At 41.1% G+C, this 20,986-nt stretch overlaps 1 pseudogene; it reads left to right on the top strand.

The window, feature by feature from the left end:
• Nucleotides 1–17,904: 17,904 nt before the first annotated feature.
• Nucleotides 17,905–18,840, top strand: LOC134980813 (olfactory receptor 5V1-like; annotated as a pseudogene).
• The last annotated feature ends 2,146 nt before the right edge of the window (nucleotides 18,841–20,986 follow it).

The following is a 20,986-nucleotide window of genomic DNA, read 5'->3' as shown; positions in this document are numbered from 1 at the left end:
TGTCATCTCCAGCCACACGCAGTGGCTATCCCGGGGGTGGCTAAGGGTAGCACACATGCAAACAGGATCAGCCGGCAGCATACAGCGGGCTGCAGGAGCCGCTGTGTGAGACTCAGACCACACACATTAATACACTATAATAAGTGTGGATCTGAGTACCCACATCCACTTAGTAAATGGACGCGGAGATATTAAATCAATACCTAATTTATTAGGATTGGAACCGCGTTACCTAGAGTGGATAGGAGGTGCTACTGTGTAACTGTATATCACAAATCTATAATTTATGAACCCATACAAGGGGTTGAATTTATCAATGGTGCAGAGTCAATAATGATTGCACAATACCGGCACAATGAATATATAGCAGCACACAATAGCTGATTCTGAGTAGGATAGAAAGGTATGGGCTATAGAATCAGCTGGTGATATTCAGCAGATATTTATTATATGAAGTGAAATTCACTCATCGATAGTGTACATCCAGCTACCCGCACCTATCTATGAATCATCATAGATGCACACACAGCACCTTATTATATATTGATGTCTTAGAAGCCATGGTTCAGAATGGGACAATGTGGCTTTAGATATGGCATCAGTACAATAAGCATTCATTTAAACATACACACACTGAGTTCAATAAGTGTGAAAATAAATGTTACAAACTAGATGTACATCTTTGTAAACAAGGCTTTATTGAAATAAAGAGGTATATAACATCTGTGATAAACAATAAGATAGTGGGAATTACTGATTAATATTGAATGATGACATCAAGAAGTCAATAGAATCTCACAAAATATTAGCTTTGAATAGCAGTGGGGGCTATTATGCCTTTATTATAAGATAAATATTCAACATAGCAGTGGCGGTCTCTGACGATTAGAAATTTATTTTCATATCACATTTCTTCAATAATTTTTCACTTACCTTATCTTCTTGATTTTATATATTTCATATTGCTGTAAATTTTAAATGATTATAATAAAGTATATGTTTTATCTATGAATTTATTATGTAACTGTTAGGTTCTCAGTGCACCCAGGAAATGGCTTCTTTTTCTGAGTGTTTATGTTATGTCCTTCCAACCTGAGGGTAGCACTCCCGAATAAGGAAAATATATAGAAACTATACAATTAAATTGTGAATATTAGGGAATGAGAACATCTTTTATTAAAATTGTTCTTACTGGTGCGGGAATATCTCTTTCTCTATATGAAACTTACAGCTGGTGCTATACCATCATTCTATCATCCCAGCACAGTATCTAAATAATAACTATGAAAACAGAATAAAATAAGAAATTTAAACAATATTATATACACCTTCTTTGAATCTATAAGTATGGCATCATTTAATTTAAGTCGGGACCTTCTAAGTAGACAAGAAAAATGGACAGCAGAAAAGGGAAGCATATTTGGTGATATACAAACTGGTGCTGGGGGAGGATCACAAACTGATTGGTATACTCATTTAATGATCTTGAAAAATGTCCTCATAAAATAAAGGTTTTCTGGAACAAAACTATGTTTGAAAGCTACTAGCAGAGTAGAATGACACCAAGGGGACTACATCCCACGGTCTTCCCGGCATTTGAGCTAGAAAAATCCCTCGAAAAAGAATGGGAAGAAGCATTGTTAAGATGCTCACATGAACTTATAAACATACTCATTAAGCATGATGAAGCAAGAATGAAACAATGCACAGAGGAAATCACTGAGATTAGTGCTAAATTAAAAGAACATGAGAACCTTGAAGCATTCCAAAAAGCATACCAGAAGCACAAAATGGAAATAGAAAGTTTTGAGAAGAACCTTATAGAAAGGAAACAACAAAAATTCCATAGGCATAAGAACGATTATTCTAATAATACTGTATTTAAATGGAATAAGAGGAGAACCTTAGGGGGAGACAGGAGACTCAGTGAGATTAATTCTACTTCTGAAATGGAGACAACGGATGGGGAATCTTCGGATAACTCCTCAGAGAACAGAAAGAATCTAGGAAGGAGGCAACATCACTATAATTTTTTAGGGGTTGGTCAAACTATGCCGACGCCGGGATCCTGAGCAATCACAATGCTGCCACACACAATGCCGACCCACAGGCACTATTCCCACTTGGGGGTGTCCACGACATGTGGCAAGCGCAGTGAGCCTGCAAGGGGCTGTGTTGCTCTTGCCCCTGCTGCTGGCATTCTGCTGCCAGGATCCCGGGGTCGGTATACTGACCACCGGTCTCCCCAGTGCCAGTCTCCCAGCCCCAACCCTATATATATTTTTTTTTTTTTCTAGGTGCCAAGCACACTGCTTGAACAGCAGCTATTCATTGCGCCCTGGTGACCTTTTGTTTTCATAGATTACTCTAAGAAATTGACTGTAGGATAAGGCAACATCTTTCGTAGGTTTTGGATGCACGCTACTGGCTAGTAATAAATTATTTCTATCAGTTAGCTTAGTATAAAGTGTCGTTTGTAACCAGCCATCAATATTCAAAATGGGGACATTTAAGAAGTTTACTGTGTGTTTGTCAATTTGATAGGTACATTTTTCCGGACTGAAACTAGTGTTGTGAGAATCAATCACTTCAACTCCTCCTGTGTGCCTGACCAAAAAAGTAAAAGTTTGCCTATATAGTATTAATATCTCACTGTTATGTTGTATATATCAGATTTGAGAACAAATCCTATTCAATCATAAACATAAATGCTTTTGCATGCAGTGGGGCCACATTGGAGCCCATCGCACACCCTTATGTTTGCAGGTAAACTGACCCATTGAAATAAAAATAATTTCTATTCAAAATTAATTTCAATAGGCAAATATAAAAAAAATCTTATCTCAACACCCAAATAATGTGGATTATTTGTTATTAACATTTTAGTAGTATAATCCCATGCTATGCGCGTATATATGTATACAAATAACAAACGTCAAGAGAGCATAGAAGACATTGATCTGGCAAAGTTGTTATGTCTGCTAGTAAAGAATTTGTATGCTTAAGAAAAGTGGGTCTATTCTCTATACTGGGCTGGAGGTTTCCATCCGGATACACTGAGATGGGTTGAAAACAGCCAATATAATCAGCTGCCCTGATGGTCTAGAAGGATGGACGGCATTCTCCTTCACCCACTTGTGCTACTCATTTATACTGCCAGCACACAGTGTGGAGACGGACAGCAGAATGTGAGTGGCGGCTTCCCTCCTGCTCTCCATCTCAAAACATTTGCAAAACTCACCTACGGCCAACCAGCTCAATGGAGCAGAAGAGCCCACACACTTAAGGATGGCTATGTATATAGCTGGTGAGACTTAATAACAAGAGCAGGAGATAGTAGCATACCGCTGGCTAATGAACTGTATTTGAACATCACATATAATGACCTGCTAAGTCTATCTATTCACATGGCTACTTTTGGAACTGGATCTTATTAAGGCTTGGTGGTGTAAATGAGAATGTGCCATATGGATTAATATTGATTTTTTTGTTATATTTATTTCATCTATTGATATGTCCTGAATGGACAAATTTTGTAATTAATAAACTGTACAAGCGCTCTCTAAATAGAGTAATATTTTTTACCCGTTTTTAGTAGGATGTTTATGTATTTTAGGGACCGTATATAAGTTGGGTCTTTTAGGCTGTGATACTAATAAACAATTCCTTATTTGTTCTGTTATTATGTTATCCTTAACCGCTTGTATGATAATGGTGTCAAGCTCTTTTAAAGAAAATAGACTTAGGATCTTGTGTCAAAAGCTTAAACTGTAGGTATGTCAGAGGCCTATCTAGAGAGGAGGGGACCTGTGTACAGTCTCCGTGTGTGGTCCCCCTTCTCTCCCATAGCCGGCAGTAGACTTTGGCACTGTGCAGAGTCTCTAGTGCTCAGTGCGCTAGAAGTGGTGCCGGCTACGGGAGAGGAGGCGGCCCACACAGGGTCACCAATGGATGCCGGAAAGGTAAGCATAGAAGAAATGGGTGCAGTGTGTGCGGTGTGGGGCCCCTCTGCACCCATTATAGATATGCCATTGGTGTATTTTCACCAGCTAGTTGTCTCAAAATTTCTCACTGGTAATCCTCTAGATTCTGTATGACAATAGACCTTCTTTTGTCGGATTGTCTTATGATAATGTCCTCATATGTGACCAAATCTTTAAACGCTTTGCGCTCTTCTTGTGTCATATTCCAGTACTTCGCTTTTTGAAAGCTCAAATGATGCGTTACTTCTTGATCCATTAGTCTAATGTAAGTCTTAATGGTAGGAATACTACTTGCTGGATCGAATTTTTACTTTGGTTTCAAAGGTGTTAAATGGGGTGGTAATATATTTCCCATAGATGCAGAATTCTGTGTACTGAAGTATTCTTTAAGTTCGATGTTACGGTTTAGTTAAGAAACTTTTAACTACTTTTGTCCCAGCACCTCTGTGTCACCCATGATTGACTACCCCCAGCATGTGATGTCTTTGGTATGCTGCGGCAGCTCTACAGGCTGCAGAATGCCATTCCAGACACACTAGAAGCCAAGGCACACAAGCACCTATGAATGGTCCTGACTATCCCCTCTTCTATAGATTGCAAGCTCTCAAGATCAAGGCTTTCTTTCCTCATGTGCTCTTCCATTTGTACACCATCATATCCTGCCTCATGGTATATAGTGGTGGATCAGATCTGACCAGACCAAAATGGAAGGGTTATCTTACAAGCAGGGCCTGGGTATCTCTCAATTAGCGCAGAACCTAAGAGGATTGAGGACATTGATGGCAACGAGAATCCATATGCCAGGCAGGACACTAGGACAATTCCATGGCCTAAAATTAGCAGTGGTGATCTGGGTTGTTATCTCCATCATATATTAAACAGGTAGGTGGTCAACAAAGAAGCACATGGGCTACTCAGGTTGAATTCTGGGGCCTGGGAGATGGTATATAATGGACCACAATGGGGTGCTCATTTAGGGAACATCTGCTCTGTCTGGTAATCGGAAACACTCCGTGAAGCTCATCTAAGGGGAAATAGACTGTATTCATGCACTTAGCAAGTATTGTTCTAATCCGTACAGCTGAACTCATTTCAGTAAGTGCAAATTTCGCGGTTCGATATATGCTTTTACCTTCACCCACTAAACCATAAGTGATCTCATAACTGTGATAGTCACATGATGTCACAGAATGACATTGCTACAGGGCCACAAATAATTCAAATACATAAAAACAGTTTAAATTATATAAAAAGTTTACTGAAACTACAAGTTGTATCAATCTACAAAGGTTTGTTACGAAGTAATGGGGAATTGATAATGAACTGTCTCACAGGCCTAGAGAAATGATGTACAATTGAGTTGGGAGCAGCAAAATTTCTAACACTAAAATAACCTACTCCAGGGACCAGACAACATAACATAAGACAGAGATTTTCTCATACAGTGGTGCTATATGGTCATCAACAGAATCCAACTCATGCATCCAGATTGCTGCATTTACTACTAGAAGGTATGTGAGCTCAATTTAAAAAAAAAATCAGTATAAATATACCCCAATATTTTAAACATGCAAAATAATAAATCAACAAAAGTTTAGGCTAAGTAAGGAAAGAGATGTTTTAAATGTAAGGTAAACTGGTAAATAGTTTAAAAATACTCGGGGGATAAAAAAATTAAATCGGAAAATATTTAGAATGATTTCAGTTTTTGAAATGACACAGAGCTGTAATTTGTAATAAATCAGAATAAATGTATTTTTTGTGTGATCACAAATTTTTATACTATGAATGTATTGCACAAAATAATTTTACTGATATGTAGATTATAATAAAAATGACACAGTTCAGGAAATTGCAGAACAGCGACCGAATCATTTTGGTAGAAAAACAGCTTTTTCTGAGTAACTGAGAACATAAACTGCACCAAGCAACTTTTATCTGTAATGACAGGGAGGGAGGGGGTTCTAGTTTTACATGAATCAACTCTTTTGAACTAGTACTGATTCTTCTTTCTTAATGGATGTCTACATCCGTTCCATGTTTTATTGTGTAACATGCTGAAACATATAGAGGAGGAGGAAATTCAAGATGCTTAATTTTATTATTACAGTGTTCCGCCAAGTTGTGAGATATGACGGGAAATATGATCAAGTTTACGGATGCAGATGCCTGATCTACATGTTCTCAAATATACAATGCAACCAGGTAAGTGTTGAATAAAGTCTTGTGATGATGAAAATGATCAGTGTGTGTTAGCGTAGAGGAGGATCTGTATGTGTCATCACAAATGTGGACAATGCTTTACCAACAAAAATGTTTTTTTTTTTCATTAGACATATATATATATACATATACAGTGTGTGTATATATATATATATATATATATATATATATATATAGCAAGAAAACCTCATATGAGGAAAAAGGCAGCACTCAGAGACTGAATATAATCACTTCTTTATTTCAACATTTCAGAGGTCTCCATCCCTTTCGTCAGGAGATAGTGAGGGTCATTCCGAGTTGTTCGCTCGCTAGCTGTTTTTAGCAGTCGTGCAAACGCATAGACGCCGACCACAGGGGAGTGTATTTTCGCTTTGCAAGTGTGCGAACGCCTGTGCAGCTGAGCTCTGCAAAAACATTTTGTGCAGTTTCTGAGTAGGTCAGCCCTTGTGATCACTCCATCCTCTTCGTGTCTGGAATTGACGTCAGACACCCGCCCTGCAAATGCTTGGACACGCCTGCGTTTTTCCAAACACTCCCAGAAAACGGTCAGTTGCCACCCACAAACGCCCTCTTCCTGTCAATCTCCTTGCGATCGGCTGTGCGAATGGATTCTTTGTTAAATCCATCGCTCAGCAACGATCCGCTTTGTACGGTGCATACGATGCGCAGTAGTGACCTGATCGCTGCACTGCGAAAAACGTCAGCGTGCGGTCAGGTCGGAATTACCCCCAGTGTGTACACACATTGCAAGTGTTTAAATAGCATGCCCAAACAAATGGTTACACATGTGATGGATAAGCAATCAAGCACTAGAACACCAGGGGTAATTCCAAGTTGATCGCAGCAGGACATTTTTTAGCAGTTGGGCAAAACCATGTGCACTGCAGGGGAGGCAGATATAACATGTGCAGAGAGAGTTAGATTTGGGTGGGTTATTTTGTTTCTGTGCAGGGTAAATACTGGCTGTTTTATTTTTACACTGCAAATTAGATTGCAGATTGAACACACCACACCCAAATCTAACTCTCTCTGCACATGTTAAATCTGCCTTCCCTGCAGTGCACATTGGCCCTCATTCCGAGTTGATCGGTCGCAATGCGAATTTAGCAGAGTTACACACGCTAAGCCGCCGCCTACTGGGAGTGTATCTTAGCATCTTAAAATTGCGACCGATGTATTCGCAATATTGCGATTACAAACTACTTAGCAGTTTCAGAGTAGCTTCAGACTTACTCGGTATCTGCGATCAGTTCAGTGCTTGTCGTTCCTGGTTTGACGTCATAAACACACCCAGCGTTCGCCCAGACACTCCCCCGTTTCTCCGGCCACTCCTGCGTTTTTTCCGGAAACGGTAGCGTTTTTATCCACACGCCCCTAAAACGCCGTGTTTCCGCCCAGTAACACCCATTTCCTGTCAATCACACTACGATCGCCGGAGCGAAGAAAAAGCCGTGAGTAAAAATACTATCTTCATGGTAAAATTACTTGGCGCAGTCGCAGTGCGATTATTGCACATGCGTACTAAGCGGAATTTCACTGCGATGCGATGAAAATTACCGAGCGAACGACTCGGAATGAGGGCCATGGTTTTGCCCAACTGCTAAACTACTAAAAAAAATTCCTGCTGCGATCAACTTGGAATTACCCCCACCATGTTATATACTGGATAAACACACAGATAAAATATGCAAACATTTAAAATACACAGGAAGAATCTGTTTATACAAGGTACCAAGTTTAGTCATTATACAAAGTATCCGGTTTAATCATGATACAGAATAGCCACATAGTACAGAAAACATTTTATTACATTTTTCATAAAATTAAATTTAATTACATTTTCATTTAACCCCTTCGGTGCAACTGTGTCCAACAAAAATATCCACTTTGATTCATATTGTAGCAATAATTTGTCCCGATTACCACCACGTCTAAGAGGCGGTATGCCATCAATAATTCTATATCTCATCACTAACAAATTATGCTTAGCGAGAGCAAAATGTAGAGCGACAGCCTGCTCAATAGTGCCTGCGGAAATCACTGCTCGTACAGCTGAATGGTGTAGCGCCATTCTCTCCTTGAATTGACATTTAGTTTTACCTATATAATGTAGTCCGCATGGACACAAAATCATATCAAGGTAAAAAATGATACTAAAATTCTGGGACAATACAATGTTGCTTATCTTAAAAGTTGAGAGTCAAACGAGCTACATCCAACGCGTTTCATCCACAAGACTTCATCAAGCTGAAATACTCTTCATCCTCCATTGTTTATCCCACCCTAGTATCAATTTTATATATATTTTTGTTGAAATAAATCTATTGTTTTATTTTTTTATTACTTATCCTGCTGTATCTTCATATTTATATATATATACCCAGACACTGTTGGTCCCGTACCCACATCACCTTGAAAAAGGGGCGTTGTGGCCCCCGAAATGTTGTATATGGAGTGATTGATTAAAGCACTTTATGCACTGTACCGGCCGGGACCAGTCTCTGAGTGCCGCCGCTTGCCAGGATTGCTATACATATATATATATATATATATATATATTAAATATACGGAAAGGATGAACGCACATGCTGACATCTCCAGAGCAGCAGGGTGCAGGGTTTAAATACATTTCCTCTTCATCACAGATAGAAAGGTATCCAGCATATAAAAAATGGTTATGGATCAATGGGTCGACCTGGATAAGGTCAACAGTCAATAGGTTGAACACTATTGGTTAACTTGGACAAGGTTGACATGAGAAAAGGCCGACACAGGGAAAAAGGTCAACACAGGGAAAAGGTCGACACTGCACAGGTTGACACATGAAAAGGTAGCAGTATTCTTGCCAAATAAAGCCTATATAACATTCCTGATCAGCAATTGTGACAGGTAATATGACAGGGTCTACAGGCAGTCAATAGTGAAGGCACAAAGGGTGGAATTTAATTGTTTGAAAAGTCGGTTGGGTGACTGTTTTTTCCTGTCTATAAGATAGGAAAAAACAGACTCCCAACTGACTTTTCAAACAATTTAATAGCCCCCAATAAGTATTAATCCAAATGCTGTTTCTACATCAGGTGTGATTGTTATGATAAGGTCCCAAAATAAGGTGGTTATGGGACTCCTGCTGGCATGAAAGGAAGGTACTCAGCCCAGTATGCATTGATGTCCCTGCAGTCATTAAATGGCTCCGGTCTTTAGGCATGATTCAGAGAACCTATGATATACCTGTGAGACAGACTTTTTTTTTTGCATTCACTTCAAGCCACTGCCCAGCCACCACCCAAGAACGGTCATTACTTTTCTGCCACTTCTCCTAATCCCCTTGTACCAATCACAGCATCGCCTTTGTGCGTACACTCTGTGCATCATAGGAGTTTTCTGAATACAGTATTTGCACAGTTGTAAATAATGTCCCAAATACATGACATTGGCATCAGGTGGGACTCTGAATCAGCTAGTATAAGGTATATTCCGCTGCTCCAGAACCTCTTTGCAGAATTAAACAGCCAGATAACATTTTACATGGTTTAGGAGTAAGCCCATGGTGCGTTTCGAGATTACGCATTTTCCTCAGATGGATACTTTTTTTGTTTATTTTCTAGCAGGATCAGTAAAAATTATTTAAATATAAATTATTAATGCTGCTAGGTATTATCTTTCTGTGGAAGTTACATTTAACTTGTAATATCCTTTTTAATGTGAATCATTTCATGCGAATCAAGATCCCTTGATGAAGTCTGAGATACCAGACGAAACGCGTTGGTGATATTTCTTGCCTTCTATGGTTCCTTGTTATTGAACTAAGATAAGCATTACTTCTTTTTTAACACCTTTTACAGTGTCATTTTTACATCTTCCTTGTATATGTTTTAAATGTATAACTGTTTATTTGTTTTGTGTCTTATGCTACTTTTGTTAAATACGTGAATGTTTAATTTTTAAATGTAATATTTCTTTTTCAAAATATGGGCACTGGACACACTTTATGATACTTTACTTTCAGCATTGATAGAGTAAAAAGTGGTGTCATAACTAACATGACAAAATAAAATTTACAATGAGCAACATCACTATGTCACTGCAGGTGTCAGACACCTGTCTCCTTAGCTCTCTTGGCATAGTGGTATCACCAATGATTACAATACCCGTGAGCTAGGGTTTGATTCCCGCAAAGACACACTTGTATTGTATATCTGTGTAAAAATTAGCATCTGCAGTTTTTTTCTAATTTTGCCAAAACAAGTTCTGTCATACTTTGTATACAGTCTCAGACATGCACACAGATATACAGTCAAAATTAGAAAAAAACTGTAGGTGCTACTTATTACACAAATATACAAGTGTGACTTTTCAAATTATGAAAGTCTTACCTTTATGAGACTGAGTTTACTGTACTTCTTCCTGCGCCTCTCCATTTCTTTAATGGGCAGCCTCCCCCACCTTTTGTCTATGGGACTTGGGTGCTCACATAACCCTAACGCCAACGAACCATTGCTCTAACACGTAAGTTTGCGTCTGTATACACTATTTTTATTTATTGATTTATTTTTTTGGTCCCGACAGAGAATTAATAGTTTCTACAGCGTCCCTTTATTTATAGTATGCTATACACTACAAGTTCCGGATTGACTCTCTCTGTCTGACCGTTGGCCTGTGTATATAACATTACAGTTGTCACTGGCCATTTGCCAGGGCTTGCTGTGAGTATACTATTACAGTATGATTACTGTACTGTACTGTATATCCATCCGCTGCTATTCTCTCTACAGTGCTGGATTAGTGGAGCGTTAGCCACCCAGTGGTGAAGATGTGTATTGCATGCTCTGTATGTTGTCACACCTCAATGAGCATCTCCGTGCAACACCTCAACAACCTGAGCTATAGCTATAGCTAAGGTGCAACAAATACTCCATTTAGGCGGAGAAACTGCAACAATGAGGGAGGCTCCATCTGTATGTGTTAACACATAGGACTCCTCTCATGAATGCTGGACTTCAGGTGAGTGCTGTTACTAAGAGATCTGGCAGCCAATCAGTGGCTGCTACCATAGCAACAGCCTTCTGAGTGGCTGTGTTTGGCCAGACTGTGAATCAACGCTTCCACAATGAAGTTTATGTAGTGACTCTACTAGTCTACTCCATTGACTTCAATGGTGAGAACCACTACATTGTATCCTATGATGGGAACCACAAGGTTGGCCTCTAGTAGGACCTGTAGTTCTCCTGTAAAAACATTTCCATTTGGAGTGATGGTGATAGCCCCAAGCTTCAGCCCAGGCTTTGGGTGCCTGGGGGTGGACCCCTTTATTTGGAGGTTCCCACTCCCGGGGGGGATGTAAATATGTGAACGGCGGTGAGGAGACCGCTGGTCACAACACCTCCCCCTACATTGCGCCCACTGAGAATCCTGACAGTCAGAATACTGACTAGCAGGGACTATTCCAACTCGTGGGTGTCCACAACAACCATAGAGTGGAAATAGAACATGTGGGGACCACAGGTCTCCACTGATCCCAAAGCATGGTGAGCACAGCAAGCCCACAAGAGGCTTGTTGCACTCGCTCCCCCTCCACCAGCATTCCGCTGCCGGGATATCAGTGGAGGTATGCTGACCGGTGGTTTCCAGGACCGCAAGTCACGCATACCCAACTCCCCCAGGGAACCCTGGCTTGGGTTGACTAGCTAGGTGGGGTTGACCATGGAACATAGTCTGACTGACAATCCGGTTTGACTTTTATTGAAATATAATTCCCTAGATATATATATATATTTACATATATATATATATATATATATATATACATATATATATATATATATATATGTGTGTGTATTACTTGGTAGACATGTACAGATGATGGGTACATTCGGTTTCTCTTAGTTGGTTCCATAGGCGCATACACTATATATTCCTCTGGGCATATTCCAGAGGGAATTTTGATTAATGTTTCTCTTTAAAACACAAATATAAATGAGGGATGTTTTTCTCGAGCCTCAATACATACGGAGACTTTAGTTCGGAATGTTTAGACTCAATGGATAGTCTCCTTGAGTGTAAGGAGTTCGCGTGGCTAAGTCCTCGACTCAGTTGGTGTTCTTCCTTTTGGGAGCGTTGGTTGGTCTTCAGTAGGACTTTCCCGTTGGCCTTCTTCCACAACTTTCCTCAGTTGTGGATTTTCCCAAGGTTCTGGTTGTGCAACTAAAATTTGTCTCTACGATCCGGTGCAGGTGTTACCTTCACATTCGGTATTGCCCATCGATGTCCTATTTTCCGGGAATATTGGAATGTTGTTGGGTCACCTCGCTTCCCTTTTTTGAGAGTTGGTGATTTAAGTCTGGTCAGACTGCACCACTATTGATGCATACTCTTAGCAGTGGGAATACACAGATTAGGCTTTACTCTGCTACTGTAGCATACTTCTAACAGTAAGAAGTTGACATGCTGTATTTTACCACCTCCAGATTTTTTTATCCACAGGACGTCTTTTCGACCATAGTCCTTCCAACAGCCAAAATCCTTCCTTAGGTGGCACTGGCAAGGGATTTTCTATACAAATTTTCTAACAGATAGTGTAAAGGTGGGGCCCTCCTCATACATTATTTATCTGCTCTAGTGGGGGACCATAACCAGGGAGCCCTTGTCTGCTGTGTAGTTTATATTTACCTATGTAGTTTATATTTACCTTGTCTGCGCCGTCGATTTTATATTCTAATAAAACTCAAACCGGATGGATTTTTATTATGATATTTCAGAAAGTGTGCTGATACACTATGGGATTCCAGTCCTCGTTTAATATTGTATAAATGCTCTGATATTCTTGTGTTTAGTTTTCTCTTAGTTTGGCCGATATGCTGTTTGCCACATGGACATTCTAGTAGATATATTATTCCTTCCATATTGCAGGACACCATGTTCATGATTTGATGTTGCTTTTTTGTTTGATTGGAGTTAAACGTTTCTATTCTTTGAGTACTGTACCTGTTTTTCTTATTTTTGCATTCTAAGCAATAATGAAACCCTATTATCTGAGATTTTTGATGTTCTTTATCTTTTATGTAGCTCTTTGTTAATTCCTTCTTGAGAATATTAGCTAATAATCTCAAGAAGCAATTAACAAGAATATCAGAGCATTTATACAATATTAAATGAGACAAATACAATACAATATTAAATGAGGACTGGAATCCCATAGTCAGTGCTAGATTAAGCCCTCAGGGGGCCCAGGGCACCCAAGAGAGAAGGGCACCCCACCCCCTCCCCCCCTCCGGAGCGACACTGCAGCAGGGAGAGAACACACCAGGCTGCCGGGGCAGGAGCGATCCACGCTGCCGGAGGAGGAGTGCGGCTGTGCATGTGGCTTCCTCCCCCCTCCTCTCGGGCTGTCTGAGAGGAGGGGGAGGAAGCCGCATGCACAGCTGCACTCCTTCCCTGGCAGCGTGAATCCCTCCTGCCCCGGTAACCTGAAGAGCGGTGCAAAGCTCCGGCCGGGGGGCCCCTTAAGACAGGGGGCCTGGGGTACTGGCCCCCTGGGCACCCCCCATAATCCGGCTCTGCCCATAGTGTATCAGCACACTTACTGAAATATCATAATAAAAATCCATCTGGTTTGACATTAATTGGAATCCAGAAGGTCCATGCAAATTGGAGAAATAATGACAGCATTAAAAAAAACAAGAAACAAAATGGATTTATCAAATGCAGACACACGAACCGCACGGTCTGAACATAGGGGTAATTCAGAGTTGATCGCTAGGCTGCGTTTTATCACAGCCTGAGATCAGGTCTGAACTGCGCTTGCGTATGCCCCGCAATGCGCAGGCACGATGGACCACAGTGACGCAGAGTGCCAGACAGTGATGGGTTGGTGCAAAAAAAGCAAGGTGATTGACAGGAAGAAGGCATTTGTGGGTGGCAACTGACCATTTTCAGGGTGTGTCTGGAAAAACGCAGGCATTGCCAAGCATTTGCAGGACAGGCGTCTGACGTCAATTCCGGTCCCAAACATGCTAAAGCGATCACAGCGGGTGAGTAAGTTCTGGACTACTCAGAGACTGCACAATAATCTGTTTGTGCAGCTCTGCGACAATACACTCCTCTGTACGCAGGTCCTATGCGAAGGCAGGACTGAAAATCGCTAGCGAGCGATCTACTCTGAAAGACCCCCATAGACATTGACCTCGGAGTACTCTTATGATCACATGCATACATACAATTTTTGAACATATAACCACATTAAGTAAATAATATGAATGAGTCAGAAAAACAATTTGATTGGGATTTTTTTAGTACAAGAAGGAAAAAACATGTGATTCACGCCAGGAAAAAACATGTGATTCACGGCCATCAATAAAGTTTTTATCCCATTTAAATGGACATCGGGGAAAGCTATCCTTATCCTTGACAAAGCATCCACAGTGGTGTGAAACGCGTAGGTCAAGTGAAGGCTACAACTAGAGACCGATATCTCAGCGCCCGGAGATCCCCAGCCGAATCCCTTACAGCCGGTGATGTCATCATTATGCGCCACGGCTTGCAGTTTCCGCCCAACACAGCGCCCGGCTCGGACTGGAGACGGAGAGTGGATACCGCTGGCTAGGGTAAGATAGGGACAGCGCAATACACAGTATCACCAACGCATCCTCAGTTGTGCCTTGTGAAACCACAACCTTATACCAACAAAATCTCAAAAAGATCTTAAACATAATACTGTTTTTAATTGTTTGTTTGTCCTGACTCAATTCATTATTTACTATCCAGTGCTTTTATATATATATATATATATATATATATATATCCTGTGTTGTCACTCACAAAGCGGCTGCAGACATTCGGAGGCAGGGAGGGGGCGGTGATGGCCTCCAATTCACAATATGGAGGCGTGTTGCTTCCTTTTGTGAGAGTGCTGAGGCCAGGGTCTCTGTCTTCTGATGAAGATTTGCTGTCCTCAGCAGTGGAGGCCTGGGATAATCAGCCAGTCAATAGTATTGCAGAGTAATCCGATGCTGCATTTTTGGATGCAGCAGTGGATCACATGTGCCTGCAGGAGGAATCTAATTATACCAGACGCCTTGTGCTGCATTGGCATATGAAACCATCGCTGCTGCTTCCAAGCAAGAAGCAGCAAAGCTCACTCCGTCCACACGTTAATCAGGCCCAATGTTCATAAACCCAAATACAGATACAGAACCAGATGCAGGTCCATAAAAGGTTTAATATCCACATGTGAATGAATGCAAGATTATACCAAGCCCATGAAGCTGGAGAGTACAACAACAAAGCTCAAGATATAGTTTAAAGTATGTAGTCAGAAATATCCAGAAATAATATACACATGTGAGTAACAGTAGGCAGACAGAATAATCTGGAACATATGTGCAGATGTGAATCAGTAGTGATCAGGTGGATAAACAAAGTCCCAGTTTAAAGCATTTACTGTATCACAGGCAGGCAGAAGACAGGTACTGTAAGTCCAAAACTCAGGTAGAGAGCAACAGCAGGCACAACATTATCCAGGAACATCACAGGAACCTTCCAGGACATCAGTAACTTCAGAGGGTCCTTTATAACAGGTGATGCACAGGTGACAGCAGAAATGAAGGGATTGACCCTCCACAAAAATATAGGGAGTTGAGTTCAGGCACCAGCACCTACAGTTGAACCCCAGTACTTCACAATGCAAATATACAAACAGCGTCCAAACATAATGCCCCCTTTTGGATACTTTAGAGTCTATCTTGTATGATCATTTGTCTTACCATGTCCTTGTCTACCTTGTACTTTGATCCAGACTCTAATGATAGCAATTCATGCTGGGAGACCGCTTCTTCCTGAATTGTAGCATCCAGAACCAAGGAAAGACAAAATCTCTTGACTACTGCCAAACTAAAGGCAGCAAGAGTCTGCAGTGCATGGTTATCAGAGTCAACAAGCGAAAGTGGCAAAAACTTAGGGAGGCTGTCAATTCATTATGATAACTTGTGATAAATCAGTACAATTACTCCCACACTGCTGCACCAATGTAAGAAAGTGAGAAATATTCCCTTTAAAAAATTGGTTGGTCTTTAGGGTACTCAATAGCAGATGCAGCAGTTGACACAGTGGGCACCGGATGCGCGACAGGCCAAGATACACATCTCCATACGCTGATAGGAGTGGAGAGCCTGGAGGTGTGAGCAGACAGAACTTTTTGCCTGGAGGTATGGGCAGACATGCACCTCATACCCAAAGGCAAGGGTACACAGAACCTCATGTCCAGAGGCATGGGCAAATTCAGAGCTCAGACAGAGAGCAACAGCATACAGAGGCACATCAGCCAGGACACTATTCAGGAACATCACAGGAACCTTCCAGAACATCAGTAACTTCAGAGGGAGATCCCAAGAATGGCAATAACCACAACTAGTGTAACACTGTGTTAGTGGGTTCTTTATAACAGGTGATGCATAGGTGAAAACAGTAATGAATGGATTAACTCCTCACAGGTGAGATCCACAATAATCCAGGTAGTTGAGTCCAGGCAGCAGCCCCTACAGGTGAACTCGAATACTGCACAATTTGATTATACAAATTTAGGGCCTTCTTCAAGCTTGTTAACAAACCCAAAAAGTTAGCAATTGGACAAAACCATGTGCAGTGCAGGTGGGGCAAATATAGCATGTGCAGAGAGAGTTAGATTTGTGTGGCGTGTGTTCAAACTGAAATCTAAATTGCAGTGTGAAAATAAAGCAGCCAGTATTTACCCTGCACAGAAACAATATAATCCACCCAAATCTAACTCTCTCTGCACATGTTACATCTGCCCCACCTGCAGTGCAACATGGATTGGCCCAATTGCTAACTTTTTGGGTTTGCTAACAAACCTGAATAACCCTCCTGAGCGCTAACACTAACACCACCTGAAGATGGCATTAGCTGCCAGGTACAAGGGGCCTACTTCAGAGTTGATCGCAGCAGCAAATTTGTTAGCAGTTGGGTAAAACCATGTGCACTGCAGGGGGGCCAGATATAACATGTGCAGAGAGAGTTAGATTTGGGTGGGGTGTGTTCAAACTGAAATCTAAATTGCAGTGTAAAAATAAAGCAGCCAGTATTTACCATGCACAGAAACAAAATAACCCACCCAAATCTAACTCTCTCTGCATATGTTATATCTGCCCCAACTGCAGTGCACATGGTTTTGCCCAACTGCTAACAAATTTGCTGCTGTGATCAACTCTGAATTACCCCCAAGGTCCTTAATGTTTTGCATTCTTGATCTTGGTAAATGCAACATTTTAGCATCCCCCATAGAAACCTTTAGCAAATGCAAACAGGGATTGCAGCAGATATGTTAGATATGTGCTGTGTTCCGCCATACTGTATATACAGTACATCCTTTGCATACAGGTGTTTTCATGAAAATATTTGCCAAATATGACCTTTTGTTTCACAACTTCCTACTCAATTAATGTACAGTATGTCAGTATTAATGATACCTTCTCAATTAGTCTTTACTTAGTCACAGCTAGTGACTGATTTTTGAATATAATAAACTGATACCTGCGAGTTCTTTATTGAGATTTACATATTTTGGTATGTTTTTGTTTTCCTAAATGATTTTGGGTATAGAAAATATAAATATCTTTTGGAAAGGACGTAGATGTATTTTTACTGAATGTTTTTACAATTCATTCCTACCAGGTATCAGCTGGATGTTATGGACGATTTAAACCAAACTTCTCCAGACAGCTTCATTCTACTTGGATTATCTGATGTCCCTTACATCCAGGTTATCTGTTTCCTGGTGTTCTTGTTGATGTATATTGCCACACTATCAGGAAATCTTCTACTTATCATTGTAATGAGGATCAACCCAAAACTACACAGTCCCATGTACTTCTTCCTGAGTAACCTCTCTGTTATTGATGTAGGCATCTCCTCTTCCATAGTACCCGTAATTCTAATAAATACGTTAGCCAGAGACAGAAGTATTTCCTGATTAGGGTGTGCAACTCAGATGTTCATCTCATTAGCATTAGGGGCAACAGAATGTATAATGCTGGCGATCATGGCCTATGATAGGTTTGCCGCCATCTGTAAGCCATTGTACTACAACATTATCATGAACAAGAAATTGTGCTTTTGTTTAGCTGTCGAGTGTTGGAGCGGGTGCTTCATCAATTCCTCCATTCATGTGGCCCTCACATTCCAACTGCCATTCTGCAGGTCCCATCATGTCAATCACTTCTTCTGTGAGATACCTCCATTCCTGAGATTGTCGTGCAGAGATACTCAGCTCAATGAGATAGTAGTGTATATCACAGTAGTGATTGTAACTGTGAGTTCTTTCTTGTTGACTCTCATTTCATATGTCCATATTATCTCCTCCATCTTGAAGATCCATTACACCCAAGGGAGGTATAAAGCTTTCTCCACCTGTGCCTCCCACCTCATTGTTGTCACCCTCTTCTATGGGACAGCTTCAGTCATATATCTACGGCTCAAATCCAGTTACTCTCATAAATCAGACAAGATTGTGTCTATTGTCTATTCAGCAGTGACTCCAATGTTGAACCCCTTCATATACAGTGTGAGGAATAAGGATGTGATAGAGACAATAATTAATAATCTGAGTAGGAGACAAAATCTCTGAAACTGGTTTCTTTTTTTTCCTACAATAAATTTTTATCAAGCATTTGCAAGATAATTATTGGGTACAGAAAAAAAAAAAAACAGAGAGGGAATGACAATGGGGAAGGTAAATACGGGGGACTGAGGGGAACAGGTCATCAACAAACATTAGTCACACAACAACAAAAAAATCAGAGAATTAACATATTTAGCTATCCGAGTCATCGAGAGGGAGTTCCGTCAGAGGGAAAAGAGGGGGTGAGCCCTGTGAAGCAGGGCAGGCAGGAGAGGTGGTGGGGGGGGCTTACCGTCTGTGATATAGATGTGCCACAGAAGCCGTTTCATGAGGGGAGCAGAGAGGACAGTAGAGTATTGAACACCTCTAGTCTCCAAAATGGGGGAGGGGAGGAGGAATTCCAGTGTTGCACAATGGTGGCCCTAGCTGATAATAATATATGACCTAAAACATAGCGGGAACACTTAGGGACAGTGAAGGGGTACCAATGTATTAGAGCTAAAGTAGTCTACAGTTAAGTGGATGTCTAAAACATCATAAATGAGGGAAAACACATCCATCCAGAAGGGATGTATAACTGGGCAATCCCAGAAAATATGATAAAGGGTACCTTCAGATTGGAAGAGACGCCAGCAAAATTTGGAGGTTGCAGGCTACATTTTGTGTTATTTGGAGGGAGACATATATAGCCTATTCCAGAGTTTCACATGCATCTCAGTTTGGTACATTTGGAAAGGGAAAAGGAGGAGAGATTAATAATCTGCCATTGTTTTATGGTAAATGACCGATGGAGATCCCTTTCCCAAGTAAGGTGGACTGAGGACTTCTCAGCTAAATCAGGGGGGATAATAAATGGTACCAGTATGACATGGCCCCCCGGGAAGAAGGTCTGGTCAATCTACTCAGTACTCGATCCAGGGTAGGCCCAATAGTGCAGTATCAGTATATATGCTATCAATCCAATGTTTAGGTTGTAAATAATAAAACCACGCTGAGGGTCCCAAATTAAATTTGGTGCAAAGGGCAGGAAAGGAGAGAACTTTAGATGGTGAGAGTAAATATCACAGAGATTCAACACCCAAGTGCAACCAATATGAGAGATGAAGGTGGGGTAGGGATTTATTCAGCACTTGGAGAGAAACATTTCTAGTAGGGAGAGAAAATTAAAAATGAGACTGATGTCGAAGGTCCCACACTTTAAGGGCATCACAGATGGCCATAAGGAACAGCGGGGGTTGAGGTCAAAACCGTCAGGGCAACCAGAGGTCAGGGAGAGGGAAACTTCTAAGGAGAGCACGTTCCAGGTCTACCCAAGGCTTGGAACCAGTTGGGAGAATCCAGTCAGATAGTGGAGATAACAGGGTGGCCTCATGGTACCTAGTCTAGTCAGGAAGGGTAAGACCCCCATGTGGTTTGGTGCGAGTCAGACGAGAGCACGCCATTCTAGATATATTTTCAAATATAAGAGAGCATTAACCTCCTCATTTGTTGCAGTAAATTAAAGGGAATTGCATAAGGAAGTGCACAGAAGAGGTACATTCATTTTGGTAATAACATCATTTTGAATGCCTCTACCCGGCCCAACCAGGAGACAGGGAATTGAATAAGGAAGTGCACGGAGGAGGTACATTAATTTTGTTAATAATGTCATTGTAAATGCCGCTAGCCGGCCCAACCAGGAGACCTCGTGATTCATCCAAGCTGCGCCCAGAGACGCCAGCTGTGTCAACAATGGGACATAGTTAACTTTATGAACATAAGAAATGTTAGTAGGAATGTGAATACCCAAATAAGACAGGGAGGAATATTTCCAAATGAAGGGGAAACGAGTATTCAAAAACTGCAGACTCACAGGGGGGATATTAATGAGAAGAGCTTCTATTTTGGTAGCATTCAATTTATAGTAGGAGGCAATGCTACAGTATATGAATTGAATAGTACGGAGGGAAGGAACGAGGTCTCTAGCATAGTTACAAACAAAAAAACATCATCAGCAAAAAGGCATAGTTTGTGGCAAGTGTCATACACAGAAAGCTCGGGTAATTGTGGGGATAAGCAAATCTTCTGGGAAAGGGTCTCGATGGCCAATACAAAGATCAGTGGAGAAAGGGGACACCCCTGCCTAGTTCCATTTGAACAAACAGAGAAAAAT

Source organism: Pseudophryne corroboree, chromosome 12, assembly GCF_028390025.1.
Source record: "Pseudophryne corroboree isolate aPseCor3 chromosome 12, aPseCor3.hap2, whole genome shotgun sequence".
Classification (NCBI taxonomy): domain Eukaryota; kingdom Metazoa; phylum Chordata; class Amphibia; order Anura; family Myobatrachidae; genus Pseudophryne; species Pseudophryne corroboree.
This window is presented reverse-complemented; position numbering and strand designations above follow the sequence as displayed.